The sequence below is a fragment of the Brassica napus genome, chromosome C4 (assembly GCF_020379485.1).
Source record: "Brassica napus cultivar Da-Ae chromosome C4, Da-Ae, whole genome shotgun sequence".
Taxonomy (NCBI): domain Eukaryota; kingdom Viridiplantae; phylum Streptophyta; class Magnoliopsida; order Brassicales; family Brassicaceae; genus Brassica; species Brassica napus.
In genome coordinates this window covers 44,835,147-44,849,547 of record NC_063447.1, presented here as the reverse complement: position 1 = coordinate 44,849,547, position 14,401 = coordinate 44,835,147, and the positions used below count along the sequence as shown (strand labels likewise).

At 35.3% G+C, this 14,401-nt stretch overlaps 2 long non-coding RNA genes across 4 annotated transcripts; both read left to right on the top strand.

The window, feature by feature from the left end:
- Positions 1–3,253: 3,253 nt before the first annotated feature.
- On the top strand, positions 3,254–7,623 carry LOC106395281. 3 transcript variants are annotated; one of them, XR_007322950.1, is made up of 5 exons: positions 3,254–3,640; positions 3,925–4,173; positions 4,242–4,413; positions 4,496–5,444; positions 5,527–7,623. It is a non-coding gene; the product is annotated as an uncharacterized LOC106395281 (long non-coding RNA). The 3 variants fall into 3 exon arrangements; XR_007322949.1 differs by having other exon boundaries at positions 3,254–4,173; positions 5,527–5,577; positions 5,652–7,623; XR_002657615.2 differs by having other exon boundaries at positions 3,254–4,173.
- A 713-nt stretch (positions 7,624–8,336) lies between these two features.
- LOC106395945 lies at positions 8,337–12,166 on the top strand. Its single transcript, XR_001279394.2, has 2 exons — positions 8,337–11,986; positions 12,073–12,166. It is a non-coding gene; the product is annotated as an uncharacterized LOC106395945 (long non-coding RNA).
- The last annotated feature ends 2,235 nt before the right edge of the window (positions 12,167–14,401 follow it).

The following is a 14,401-nucleotide window of genomic DNA, read 5'->3' as shown; positions in this document are numbered from 1 at the left end:
TAATTCATATGGAGTTTTGCCAGTTACTTTGTGTGGAATTTTGTTGAGGATATAATTAGTGGTAATCAATGTTTCCCCCCACATGTTCTGGGGTAACCCAGATTCCTGCAACATTGCATTCATCATCTCTTTTAGAGTTCGATTTTTGCGTTCAACAACTCCATTAGATTCTGGTGAGTAAGGAGCTGTAGTTTGATGGATTATTCCATGTTCTTTACAGAATGCATTGAATGGACCATTATACTCGCCTCCTCTGTCGCTTCTAACTACTTTAATAGTTGTTTTAAGCTGATTTTCGACCTCTAGTTTAAATTCTTTAAATTTTTCTAAGGTTTCGTCTTTGCTATGTAATAAATATACATAACAATATTTTGTGCAGTCATCTATGAAGGTCACAAAGTACTTTTTACCACCTCTAGTTTGTAAGTATTTTAAATCACATAAATCTGTGTGAATTAAATCTAGAGGTTTATTAGTTCTTTCAACACGAGGTGATGGCGTTTTCGTGAGCTTAGCCTGTACGCATACTTCACATTTTTGTTTACTTGTTTTGCATTTAGGAATTAGATTTAAATTCATTAATCTTTGTATAGATTTGTAGTTTACATGGCCTAATCTTTCATGCCATATATTAAAAGACTCAACCAAATAAGCAACTGGCTCTTTCTTATTCATTGAAACTTTTGAAGCTACAACTTTCGGAGGGACTGTCATTACATTCAACTTGACAAGTCCACCCTTAACATACCCTCTTCCCAAATACATCCCATTTTTCCTAATCACGAGCTTGTCCGCCTCAAAATCTGTGGCGAATCCATTCTTGCTGAGCAAGGTTCCCGAGACCAGGTTCTTCCTCATGTCAGGCACATGCTTCACATTCGTCAGAGTGACCTCATGTCCAGATGTCATCTTCAAAATCACATTGCCGTGTCCTTCAATCTTGGAGACTGCAGTGTTTCCCATCTTGAGCTTCTCCTCAGTCATGCTTTTCTGATAGGTGCTGAACATCGCCCTATCGGTGCAAATGTGAGTGGTTGCACCAGTGTCATACCACCATTCCTTGGGGTTGTTGCTTTCAACCATGTTGGCTTCAGTCACCACAGCAACGAGATCCTCCTCAGTGAGATTTGCCTGAGTCTTCTCATCCTTGATCTTTTTGCGACACTCAACAGTCTTGTGCCCCACTTTGTGGCAGTAGTGACATTTCCCCCTGAACTTCTCCACATTCGCATTCGCATTGATTTTAATGCCTTTGTTCTTGAATTTTTTTCCAGAAGCCTTCAGGGCTGCAGCAGTTTTGGAAGGCTTAGCAGGAGAATGGGCGTGTGCCTTTCCTTTGCCTTTGTGCTCAGCCATGTTGACACTGTGCTCCTTTGCAGTGACCTTGTCAGCAATTCGGTTTCTGGATTCCATCTGAAGCCTCATGATGAGCTCCTCGAGCCCCATCTTCTTCTTCTTGTGCTTCAAGTAATTCTTGAAATCCGCATAACTTGGAGGAAGCTTTTCAATGAAGCTGAGAGTTGTGAATGTCTCGCAGATGGACATTCCTTCAGCAGCGATTTCATGGCAAATGAGCTGAAGCGCTTCCACCTGATCCATGATGGGTTTTGAATCCACCATTTTGAAGTCGTGGAACTTTGAGACCACATACTTCTGGCAGCCAGCATCCTCACCTCTGTACTTCTTGTCCAGTGATCTCCATAGCTCTTTCGCCGTGGGGATCTCACAGTAGACACGGTACAATGGGTCAATGAGACGATCCAAAATGTAACCTTTGCAGATGAAGTCGGAATGCACCCATATGTCAACAGTTGCAAGACTGTGAACATCATCAATCCCGTACGGAATCAGGGGCTTGTCCTCCTGGATGAACTTGTCCAGTTTCATCGTTGTCAGGAAGAACATCATCTTCTTCTGCCACGTTTTGAAGCCTTTGCCATCAAACTTGTCTGGCATCAGCCCTTGAGTGAACAAGCTAGGTACAGCCGGAGGAGTTTGAACTGCTACCGGACCACTTGCAGTTGCTGATACTGAACCCGTCTGATAAAGACCAACACCGAATAGGCTACGGCGAGTGGTTTCATCAGCAGCATTACCCGCAGGGAGGATAGTGCTCGTTGTTGCTGCAGCGGTTGTCACGCCAGTTGCATCAGTTGCTGCAGCGTTGAGTGGAGTCTGAATGACATCTGTAGTGTCAATGGGGGTGTTGTTATCGTTTGTCATTTTTCTGTAGAGAAAACATGAAAACCGGATTAGTACTCCATTCATAAAAAAACATATTATTTTTAAGAAAATAATAGTGTAATATCGATGTTCATTTTTGGTGTTTGAACCAAATCATATCGATATACGTCTAGAAAAACGTTTTGCAAGCTCGCTTAGAAAAGCGTTCGCATAAACCGTTTTGTGTAGACTTAGAATGTTTCATAAACTCGCTTAAGGAAGCGGTTATGAAAACGATTCGTATACTTTAGTTTTAGGAATCGTATATCAAAAAATGTTTTGCGATAATGCTACAAAGCAATCCGCAAATCGTTATGAAATAAATAAGAAACGTTTCGCGGAAGTGCTAGGAAGCAAATCGCAAACACCGTTATTAGATAAGAACAAACGTTTTGCGGAAGTGCTAGAAAGCAAATCGCAAACACGGTTCCAAAACCCGTTTTTATTAATCATTTTTCAACCCGATTAGAGCTTTAAACGTAAGGCGATTTTGAGTTAAGATTGTAGAAGCCGGAAAACTGGACTGACATAAACGATAGAATAAAAGCGACGTTAAGGAAATAAACGAATGTAAAAGACGAATACAAGAACGATAAGAAATCGTATTCGCAAAGAGACATGGAGTCGAGATATGATCTATTTCCTTAACTCAAAATATTCGCTCCGTTAGTGAGACGGGACTGTACGAATATAGAGTCCCAGGATACAACCATGGCAGACGAATCACGCCTCACTCGTGATCGCCCTATCAAACTATAAACTCTACGAAACACTCTCTAGACTTACGTTGAGGGATTTGGTGATCTTTTCTCGTTTAAACTTATCGTCAAGAAAAGAGACAGCGTGTTGTTTTTAAACGAACTACGTGTTGTTTAAAATAAAATGCATGTCGTTTTTCGGGAATTAAATGGCAAAACGCTGAGCTTAACTTGGTCCAAAAAGAATATTCTTATCGGGCCAGAGGCCCTCCACAAGACCCAAGACCCAAGACCCAAGACCCAAGACCCACGCCGAGCCGAGCCGAGCCGGCCGGACGGCGGCGGCGGCGCGCGCGTGGGGAGCTCTCTCTTCCTCTGAGCCGTTTAATCTAGGTAAGTGTGTACACTTATATATACTGCTCGTTTTCTCCTCAAGTAGCCGATGTGGGATGTCTCTAAACTTCTTTTTTAAAGTCATTTAAAGGCTTCTTTAGTTAACACCCGCATGCCCATTTCTTTTCATCATTACCAATTTTTACTAAAGCCTTTATGCTTAATAGATTGGTCCAACACTTTTCGCTGTTGCCACAGAAGAGAAGAGAAGAGAAGAGAGAGAGATGGAGATCGACAAAGCGATTGGAGAAAGTGATGATAAGAGGTTGAAGACCAAGTACAACAACGTCATCTTTCGTCATCAAACGAGCTCTTTCTCTTTACTCGTGGGCTCTCTCCTCTCTTCTCCTATTGCTTTACTTCATTAAAGTCTTGATCTTCAGATTCATTTGTCTTACAAAACTTTGACCAAAGACATGAAGCAAAGCTTTGTACTTTTTTCTGGTTCACTTTTTTTTATCTGTGGTTGATGCTTTTTGGAGGTGTTTATTTATGGAGGTGTTTAAGATAGTTTGATAATTGCCATAAACATCTCAATGTATCTGAATGTCAATAAGTCACCACTCAGTTGTAGTGGTAAGAAGCTGATAAAGTCGGTATATTCATTCAGGCACCTGATGAAGAGTTTGAGGAGTACCTTAGGCATCTTATTAGTGAGCAGTGCACATGTGACAGGAATGAAATAAGTTCTGTCTTGAAAAACAACTATTTTAAGACGGATCAGAGTCCTTTTGCTATCCATTGTTGTTGTTGCGTAGATGGTTTCTCGCCAAGTTGATTGCTTTGGTGTTTTCAGATGGCTCAGTTACCAGAAGGAATCACTGAACTACTGCATCATGAAAAGCTTTCGGTGTCATTGGTAGGTGCTTTCAGTATCCTTCTCCTTCCGTACCCATTCGATCACTGATCAGGGGTCAATTTATGTAGATCAAGTGCCCCAATGTGATTGTTCTTGCTGCTACAAATACTGAGGAGCTCGACAAGGAGTGGGAATGTCTGACCGAGCTAACTGAATTAGGTGGAAGTACATCCCCAAACTGATGATGCAGATGAAAACAACAACAACAAACCGGAACCAAAGGCTCAATCTCCCACATGTGTAAGCTGTTTTACTTAAATAGAAAACTCAAAAGGTTGGTTTGTTCTTGTTTCTTATTTTGTCTTTGTTTCTTATGAAACAGGTCTTGTTGCCATCAGAAGAGTTATACAAGCTACTTGGTGAAGCTAGTGAGGAAGGGCTTGATGAGGAGACCATAGTAGAGTCTCTTTCACTGGGATTTAATAATGTGAAATAATTTGATAGTAGTGTACATTTTGTAAGAACTAGACGGTTAAAAAAATGAGTAATTGCACCCCATGACCATGAAACAAAATGTTATTAGCTGAATGGTTATGACACTGTTACACTTTCATAATTCAATCCTTGCCCCTACACTAGATCTGAGCCGAGTCTGACACACTGAGCTTCTGCAGCTATACAGGATAGAGTAGTTGTAATTATTACCCTACTGAACTCTACTACTTCACGCCATCTCTTGACATCTGAAACTAAAAGTATTAAATTTTGAAGTTATTCTAGCTCACCTGATAATCTGATATTTCTCTCTCTAACTAAATTTCGTCACTTATCTTTTTCGAGATCTATTTGTATTATCCTCTAAAAATCCAGTTTGAGATTCAACTCTCCAAAGGACACTCTTCTCCCTATCATCAGATTTGCCGCGTCTCGTTTAACAAAAGAAGAAAAACCGTAGGCTCCGTCAAGTCCCACCTCGAGAATCACCACCTCCTCGCCACCATCAAATACGAAGACTTCACCGTCAAGCAGTTCCAAGACCTTTAAATCCAGTCATGTTCGGTCCACACACACAAGCAATAGATTACCGTTGGTCTGTATCCTCTCTTTCTCTCTCAGATATGGGCACCAAGAACGCGAGAGACAAAACCAACAACAACTGTGCTGAGATTAACTCTCGTCAACATCGCATGTCTTCTTCTTCCTCCGCACCTCCGCCTGAATTCATGGGTCAATCTCCTCCTCAAACCCTTGTGCTACCCAATCTCCTCTCATGCTTGTTCCTCAGGTTCTCTCTCCCATATTCACTTTGCTTAAAGTGATGGCTGAAAAAGGTTTAGAGTTTGTATCTTTCTTTTTATTGTTATTTAGTTGTGCTCCTTTCCCCATTTATGATGGGCCCTGTGTTGCCTGCAGAGTTTTCTAAGAAGCATCTTTACCTTAACGTTCTTTCAGCTGGGTTACCATGTGAGTTGGTCTGTTTTAATTTGTTCAGATTCATAATTTTTTTTACAAAGCAAGACTGTTTTGGTGTCCCTCAGTAGGTCTCACTTCACAATCTTTCCCGTCATTTTCTTGATTCGATTGGAGGGGTCTCAAGCTAGATAGGACAGATCAAACAGAGCTTAAATTTTTTTACCAAGATTCAAGGCTTACACAGTTGCTTCAAAACTTTGAGAAGGATACACAAAGGAAAAAAACATAAAATTTGTGATTCGGGGATTGTCTATGACAAATGTATCCCGTTAGCATATTTGATATCATATTCTAATAACTAAGTAGCTATGTAGTTGTTATCTAATTATCATTGAGTTTATCCTTCTGTTTCCTAGAATCGAGATACTATTGTTAATATCCGGTTTTATGTTTAACATAACTCAAAAACTTATGGTCTTATGTTATAGATTATCCAAATAACAACCATATAATTATGAAACAAAACGCTTATAGATCAGTCATATTTCAACTGGCAGAGTTTACTATATACCTTATTTAATCATTTTAATATACCAGTCTTAATTTTTTTATCCAGATTACAAGTCGAAAGAAAGATGGCACACTAGTGTTTTAAGAAGAAATCCCTAGTTACATATAAATAATTTTATCTGTAGCTAAAACCAGTTTAATATAATTTATTCACAAACCAGATTTCAAAAACTAATGTCATAACCGGTTTTTATAAATTATACACAATCCAGATCCAGTACTTAAAACGTTATACGGATAATAAACGTCCTTACCGGTTTAATATAAATTATTCACAAACCAGATTTTAAAAACTAAAACTGGATAAAAAGTTGTATAAATGCTATGCATATGTAATATCCGGTTATAATAATTATTATCTAAAGGTGGTTAGATGTTAGGTATATTAAAGGTGTGTATGGGAGAGACTGCAATAAGATATGGTGGTCTGGCGGAAGTTATATTTGCTTAAACTCCTCCACTTGCCGGTTCGATTCCATGATGTCTTTGTATGTTCTTTCAGTTATTTTAATGGATGCCATTTTCGTAATTCCATCTTTGTCTTCCTTTATGGTTTTTTGGGTTTTCTGTAACTCGTTTTACGTCCGTCTTTCATTTTTCTGTTAAATCTTTTGTTTTTTTTTGTATTTTCTTCCTTTTTAACGTCTTCAACCTGCATATTTCTCATGAAACATTTGATTTCAAATTTTCAAAACCAAAAACTTGAGATTTCCGATTTAATGGCTGAATAGAATGTAATCAACACGGTTGACGAACGCTAAGCACTGTGACAGTGAATAACCGGCCGTCTCATTTTCGAATTATCTTTCTACTCCATTGATCTGGTTTAACTCCACCAATGTTTCAACAATGATGTCTTTTTTCTGTCAACTCAACAATATCCCTTTATCATATAATAATCTAACTATTATTTTTATTCACACGCGCTTCATTATATCCATATATTTTAAATTCAAAATTGTGAAAAGATTAACTATACCTACACGACAATAGACTGACACCAAACTATGCAACCTGACCTGCCTACCCAGCTACAAACCCAGTTTCCGAAAAACTTATCCCCAAACAGTTCTCTCGTGAGGACACTTACGTAAAACCAACTACTGACACTATCCATCTACCTAATTACACAAAGTTTATGCACAAGCACCTAATTATCTCTCAGTTTTTGGTTATTCACCTAAATGACTCTGAAAAAATCACTTTTGAATTGAAGGCTACATACATAAAAATTTACATTTTGGTAGAGTGTGGTTAAAGTTCGTTGTGTATATTTCGACTCTTCAATGTCTTTCACATATGGTTACATCCCTTGTCCGTTCGGTTACATTATATCCACATAAAGGTCGAAATGTCCAAGTGATCAAAGTCATTCTATATAATCTCATGAAATCTTCTACGACAATCTCCTTCTCATCGTTTGATCAAAGTCATTCTATATAATCTTGTATCATCGTTTATTTCTTTCAAATTATTCTCGTTTATTTTACTAATCTTTGTTTTTATTTAAAAATCAATGTTTAAAATGTTATCTTTTACTATGTTTTATTTAATAAATAAATTTTATTTTTAAAAAATGTTTAATAATTTTTTTTAAAAACCCTTAATTAAAAGACTTGCATTAGAGCACATAAATGTTATTGTCTCTTAGCGGAGTCTCTTAACTCACATTTACAATTAAAAAAAATAATAATGATGTAATCTTTCACAAATAAAAATAAGAGACCCTAAAATTCTCGGCCAACCAGCTAGAAATAAAACTGACACTGAAAATGAAGCTAAACTTGACCGAAACATCAAATATAATCTTTCACAAATAAATATGAAAAATAATAGTGGCAGTACAAATCACACCACTGAAAACAAAACAAAAACAAACACTTAAAAGCCAATAACTTATTGCCCTAACGGGTAAATTTTAGTTGTTCACTCTCAGAAACCATATAGAAAAAACAAACGGCACGGAGCTCATAATTAAGGAGTTCAGAAGGATACAAATAAGCACCTTCTATAACTCTAAAACAAATACTTAATAGAAGACAAACCCTCTGGTGCAGACCAAGGCACTTGAACCATCACTATTGACTCTTCGTACCCAAACTCAACAGCTTCACCATCAATCTTGCAGCTCACAGGTTTCTTCGATGCATAAACCCTGAATTCTCCAGCACCACGAACACCGATCTCAACGGATTCCTCATGATAAACCAAGGATCGAATTGCACCGCTAGTGTTAAGCATGTTAACCAATCCGATTGATTTTCCCGCGTGATTTTACTAGCTCAGTTTTTGGGTCAGCACAATTGCATGTAAGACAATTACAAGATAGAAAAGAATCCAATAGATGAACCACCCCAATGAGAATTGAAAATATAAGCAAACCGAGGTCGGGTAGTCACGGTTTACCCGTACTAATCAAATGCGTGGTTTAATCATAAGAAATATCAAACTGATATATTTGTTTTTTTTTTGTCGTCAACAAATAGACTCATATAGACTATGTGAACCAAACTGGTAGTTCCGCATCCATGTGAAGGACGAAAGACAATTGTTTCCTTGCACATCGTGCTAAGCTATCCGCCTTTTGGTTCTCCGTTCGGGGTACATGAATGATCTTTGAACTAATAAAACTTGTCTTCAGTAACATTATATCGTGCAGGTAACTCTCAAACGCCGGCCACTCCTCTGGTTCCGAAACCATCTTCACCAATTGAGTACAATCCGTAGCAAATGTAACCTGAAACTGATGCAAATTCCTCATGCATTGCATTGCCCATATCAATGCTTCCATTTCCGCATGGAGAGGTGACAGACATGCCCTAGTATTCTTAGCCCCCAACAAACCCTGGAAACCCTCGAGTGTACTATACCATCCTTGACCTGAATAAGGCTCTTTGTCTTTCCAGGAGCCATCTATAAAGCACCAACGACTTACCCTCAGCTGACGGTACAAAACCTCACCCTGTTGTGTTAGTTGTTTTGTCTTCAACACCTGAGCTTCCGCCCAAAGCGTTGATTCGGTTTCCACAAGCTTAATTGTCTCCCTTGGGTCAATATCCAAATTACTGAACACCTTATTATTCCTTCTTTTCCAAATATACCATAATAACCACGCAAAAAGATGATCCTCCATTTTCGGGAGTACCCTCCAAAAGAGGTGATATATTTGTTTCATTGCATATTTTAGACGTAAACAAATACAGTTTTATAACACTTTTACACACTTAAACACGGGCTCACAATTATTGTTTTGTGTGATTAGTTATTACATGCTTTAGTTGAAGTGTGAAGTGTAAACCTTCCCCATACATGCAAATATCCAGTGACGGATAGAATAACGATTTTGGTGTAATACTCAAAACAAATTATGAATTTATACTTTTTTGTAATATGAAGTGAATACACGTTTTACCTTAAAAATCGATGTATATAAACATCTTTGTTGGTTTTAAATCTGTCTTAGTGATATCAACGACTAAAGTATTTATAAAAAACGTATTGTCCACGAAAATGAGCCGGAAATGTTTAGAGAATAATTTTATGCATACGCCGTACCAATTTGTTTGATAATATTTCGGAATAAACTTCATGCATCTAATCTATTAATTTAGAGTACTAATTTTATCTACCGTTGAAAGTTGTCATTTAAATTTTGGACTTTTTCATAAATGGTACAAGAATATATCATGCTACTTTAAAAATGCAACCTACCTACTTAAACTAAACCAACTTCTGTTAATAAACTTAACCAGTGTCATATTAAAAATACCTTTGGTTTTCTCTTAATAGAATAACTAGGTGGTAATCTGCGCCTTTTTAGAATAAATAGACTAAAAGAAATTAAACTTCAATTTATGCCACAATAATTGAGTCAATCAAAATATATTACTTCGCGAGATCAGTGGCATGGATTATTCACGAGATTTGCCTGGACTACGAAATTAATTTTAGCTGCCAATTTTAAAAGTATGCAAAGTAATATAATTAAGAAATCATATAGGAAACAATATTAACTTTGAAAATTAAGCTGATCCAATATAACCAAATTGACGTTTCTGACGTGTTGATTCCTTAATTTTAAAGTCTTGGTGCGTTAAGGGATTAAATGGTATTTGTAAGTTTGTATCGTCCAATCAGTCAAAAGATAAGATTCAATCGACGTCATTATCCATGATCAATGCTTCTATCAAATCAATTAGGGGTTATATGATTAATATTCATACACAAATAGCATTATATAAATATGAACCATAAATGTAACATACCAAAACAATAGTGAGGAAAATGAATGCTTCTTTATATATATATATATATATATATATATAACAAAATTAATTCCAAGTAAATGGTTATAAAATTTAATATTTTTGAACGCTTGTAACACACAAGAAAACAATATATAAAACATTATGTAACATACCAAAACAATAGATTAGTGATTGCTTTCCAGAACTTTTTTAGTGGTTGTTTTGCATGATAGAGTCAACAATATGTATATATATTGGTAGGATCAAAAATAAATTTAGTGCTAAATATGAAACAAGCTGAGATTCTAGTCAACGAAATTAAATTCAAAATCAATCAGTGACGATCAAAAATATTAATATATGTTTTGGATTCGACAGTGAATTTCCATTACCAAATTCGGTCAATATTAATGAGTACATATATAACCGGAATTAGTGTCATATTTAGCTTCATATTTCCTAATTTGAAATATTCATATGGCAATCATACATTGTCATAATTATTACTTTTAATCTATAGATATTAGAAATTCAAAAGTCACAAATATTAGATATAATGAACTATGGAACGAAAATTTGCATGTTTATATAATGTAAGCTTATTTGTTTTTCTTTTTAAGTTTGTGTAATTGGTAGGTGCAATTAACAATATCTTATGGAAAATCAAATCTATAAGACTAATATAAATTTATTATGAATTTAAGAAAAAAAACATGAGAAACATGAGTTTAGGGATACCAGCTTTGCAACCAAATCGCCATAATGATATCAAAATCTCACTATTTAATTTTATGTAACTTGCGCTCCACTACAATTCTAAACTTGCCGTAATTGTAATATTCGCTGATAAATCAATGCATCAAAAAAATATTACATTAATGATTGCCATATGTAATTCCATGGTAGTATTTCAAATTTATTTGTGTGTTTCAAATTTAAGGAAATCATAGTTAAAATCGTATTGACTTGTTCAAAAAGTATATTAGAATTTAAAACTACATAATTTAGGAAACAATAGTTGTCATAACAATTTTACACCTACCAAAAATACAAAAAAATGATACAATCAATAACTCCGGAAATGTTTTCTCAGCAAATGAATTTCATAGAATCCCATAATATTTATATATTCATGAATACAATTCAATTTGGTTTGATAGACACGAAACCGGTTTACTAAACCGAGCTGGGTGTTTGTTAAAAATTTCTTTTATAATTTCAACAGATTTCAATTGATGTACGATAAAATCTATTAATCTATTTATTCTATTGATATATGATAAAATCTATTAACAAAATAATGGTTTAACTATATGGTTGACTTCATAATTCATCACCAATGATTAATAACAATTGAGTCCTTAGAAAACTATATGCATTTTGATGCCAAGTCAATTTTAGATTAGCCCACCAATTCACAAACACCTTATTCAAGATTTTGTATACCCGGTCACGTAAGTATATTATTTGTTAGAATGTTTAGTATGCAGGTGCAGTTAGTGTTCTGAAGTATATATGGACAAAATATGAACTGTTTTTGTTATATTGCAGGTGCAGTTAGTGATACGAAGAGAAGCAAACACGGTTTTGTATAAGAGTGAATTGGTGATTAGGTGATCAACGACCACCAAACCGAAGTTAAGGTGAGGCAAATAGATATACTTGTTTAGTGTTTGTATTTCGATTGGTATATATAGCTGATTGAGAATTTGGATTCTCTTGATAACAGGAAGATATTAGGAGTCAAGTATCAGTTGTTGAAAAGGAGATATTGCAAGAGATTGAAACGTCTCGCTCTGCAATAGCCCGGGTTGAAAAGTATACGTCAAAGTTACAGTACCGGTCACCATATACTTCAATGACAGAAGACATATTATAAAAGGAGTCATGTAATCATTAGTATAAGTGTGTATATGAAACCTAGCAATGACAAACACGGTTTGGTATTATTATCCCTTTTTTATTATTTGAGGAGCACTATTATTAAATAACCTTTACTTCATGTTTCATGTGTTATTATCAAAAATGTCATTTCCTATGTGGCAACACCACAATCACTTTCACACCATATATTTAAAGACCCTCTTCTTACTAGGTTAATTATATATCTTGCCATTGATCATTAGATTTTAACTTACTATGATATACTACATGCGTCCTCATTATTAGATTTAGAAACCGGTTCTATAGTGAACGTTCACGAAATTGGTTTGTTCTACGCCCAAATTTTTTTGATTTACCATAGAACATGTACGAGGAGGAACTCAACACCTTTATACTCTATGATTATTTTTTACATAAAATCGAGACAGCATGATATATTGTTCATTTGCATCATCTATACAAACCACTAAATGGCAATATATAATTATCATCGGTTTTTCATATTCCCAATAAAATATATAAGAAGTCATGGAGCTATTTTGAGTATAATGATACAAACATTACTCTAAATTATTTTAGTAGCAATGATTGAGCAATGGCCTCAACTCTAGATTTTCTTTTTGCTTTTAAAGATAACAACTCTATAGAGTTTACGTACTTATCTGCTCAGCTGTTCGGTAATGGGTGTTTCTTGATTACGAGGAAACAAAGATAAGAGCTCAGATTTGTATCCCTGATTCTGACCCTTGATTGTTGATCATCCATGAACTCTTTTGTGAGTTTTCTCTAGAATCAAAGTAACTGACGCTATGTTTTGTTTAATTTAGAGCTAAGGTCAGTCACTATCTGCGTGAAACGGAGGCAAGAGTGAATTCTGGAGTCAAGCGAAAAGGTATTTGGAAGATGTAAAAGCTCCAAAGCAAGCTATCCCCTTCACACGTTTCTGCCGTGGTGTTTGACGTACTGATCATGCATTCGAACGATCAAGGGGTCGTTGGCCTGTTAAATTTGCTCAGTTTGGAGTTTATCTTCTCAAGAATGCTGAGGTGACTTTGGAGTTTTGACTCCATTAGCATTTGTTCTGTTATATTGATTTGGCTCTTATGTTCAGTTGCTAACTATTATTTGATTTTCAGGTCAAAGTTTTGGATGTTGATGCCCTTTTCAAATCGCACATCCATATGAACCAAGTAGCATAATAGATGCGGAGGAATTATCATGCCCTGGAAGAATCAATCATATGTTCCTCTTTATGCTACTCTTTTTCAACTTTTGTTTCAATCATAGTGTGCTGAGTCTTTTTCTCTATCTTGCAGCGTACATGTCAAACCATGCTAGACTGGGTTGATTTTTTTAGAGAAGGAAGAGCCTGTGAAAAAAAAGTTAATTGTTCCACCTCAATGTGCGTACGTAATCCTGATTTTCATTGTTAACATTGATCTTTTTCTTCGTTTTGTTATATATTCTGCAGCCGGAAAGTCAGTTAGTAGAATAGTCAAAAACAAGAAAATTTCTATTTTTTTTTGTCTATCTATTACGCTTCTGAGGTTAATTAACACTAGATTTTGATTTTAAAGTGTTGAATTATTTTTGTTAGCAAATTTATTAACACATCTGTTTGTTCACTAATATGTCTAGACATGAGCGTTGGATTTTCGGTCTAAGAAATATAGTAATTGTTCGGTTAGTTATGAATTTGAGTTTAGTTTAGGTTTAATTATTTTAATTTTTGGTTTAGATCAAATAACAATGATAGTAACCCGATAAAATTTTGAATTTAATTCGAACGCGTGGATCTAAATAAGGATATGAAATTATTGATCTTTATTCTGCTTTAGATAATTATATTTTAGTTACGTTTTCTAGTGTTTACTTTGTGTTATTGAATGTCTTTATATTTTATAACAAAAACAAAAATTGAAAATTTAATCAACCACCTAAATCCAAATAAAAAATTCTTTATCCATATTCAAACTCACACGCTTGAATTGAACTTGAACTTTTATTGGATTCCTAACAATGTTGTTTGAACCAAACCGAAACCAAAAGAACAAAACTCAACCCAAATAAAAAATTCATAAATAACCTAACTATTATTATATTTCTTGAACCAAAAGCCAAAACCCACAATCGAAATTGAAAACAAACCGATAACAAAAAAGTCAAGTTTGGAC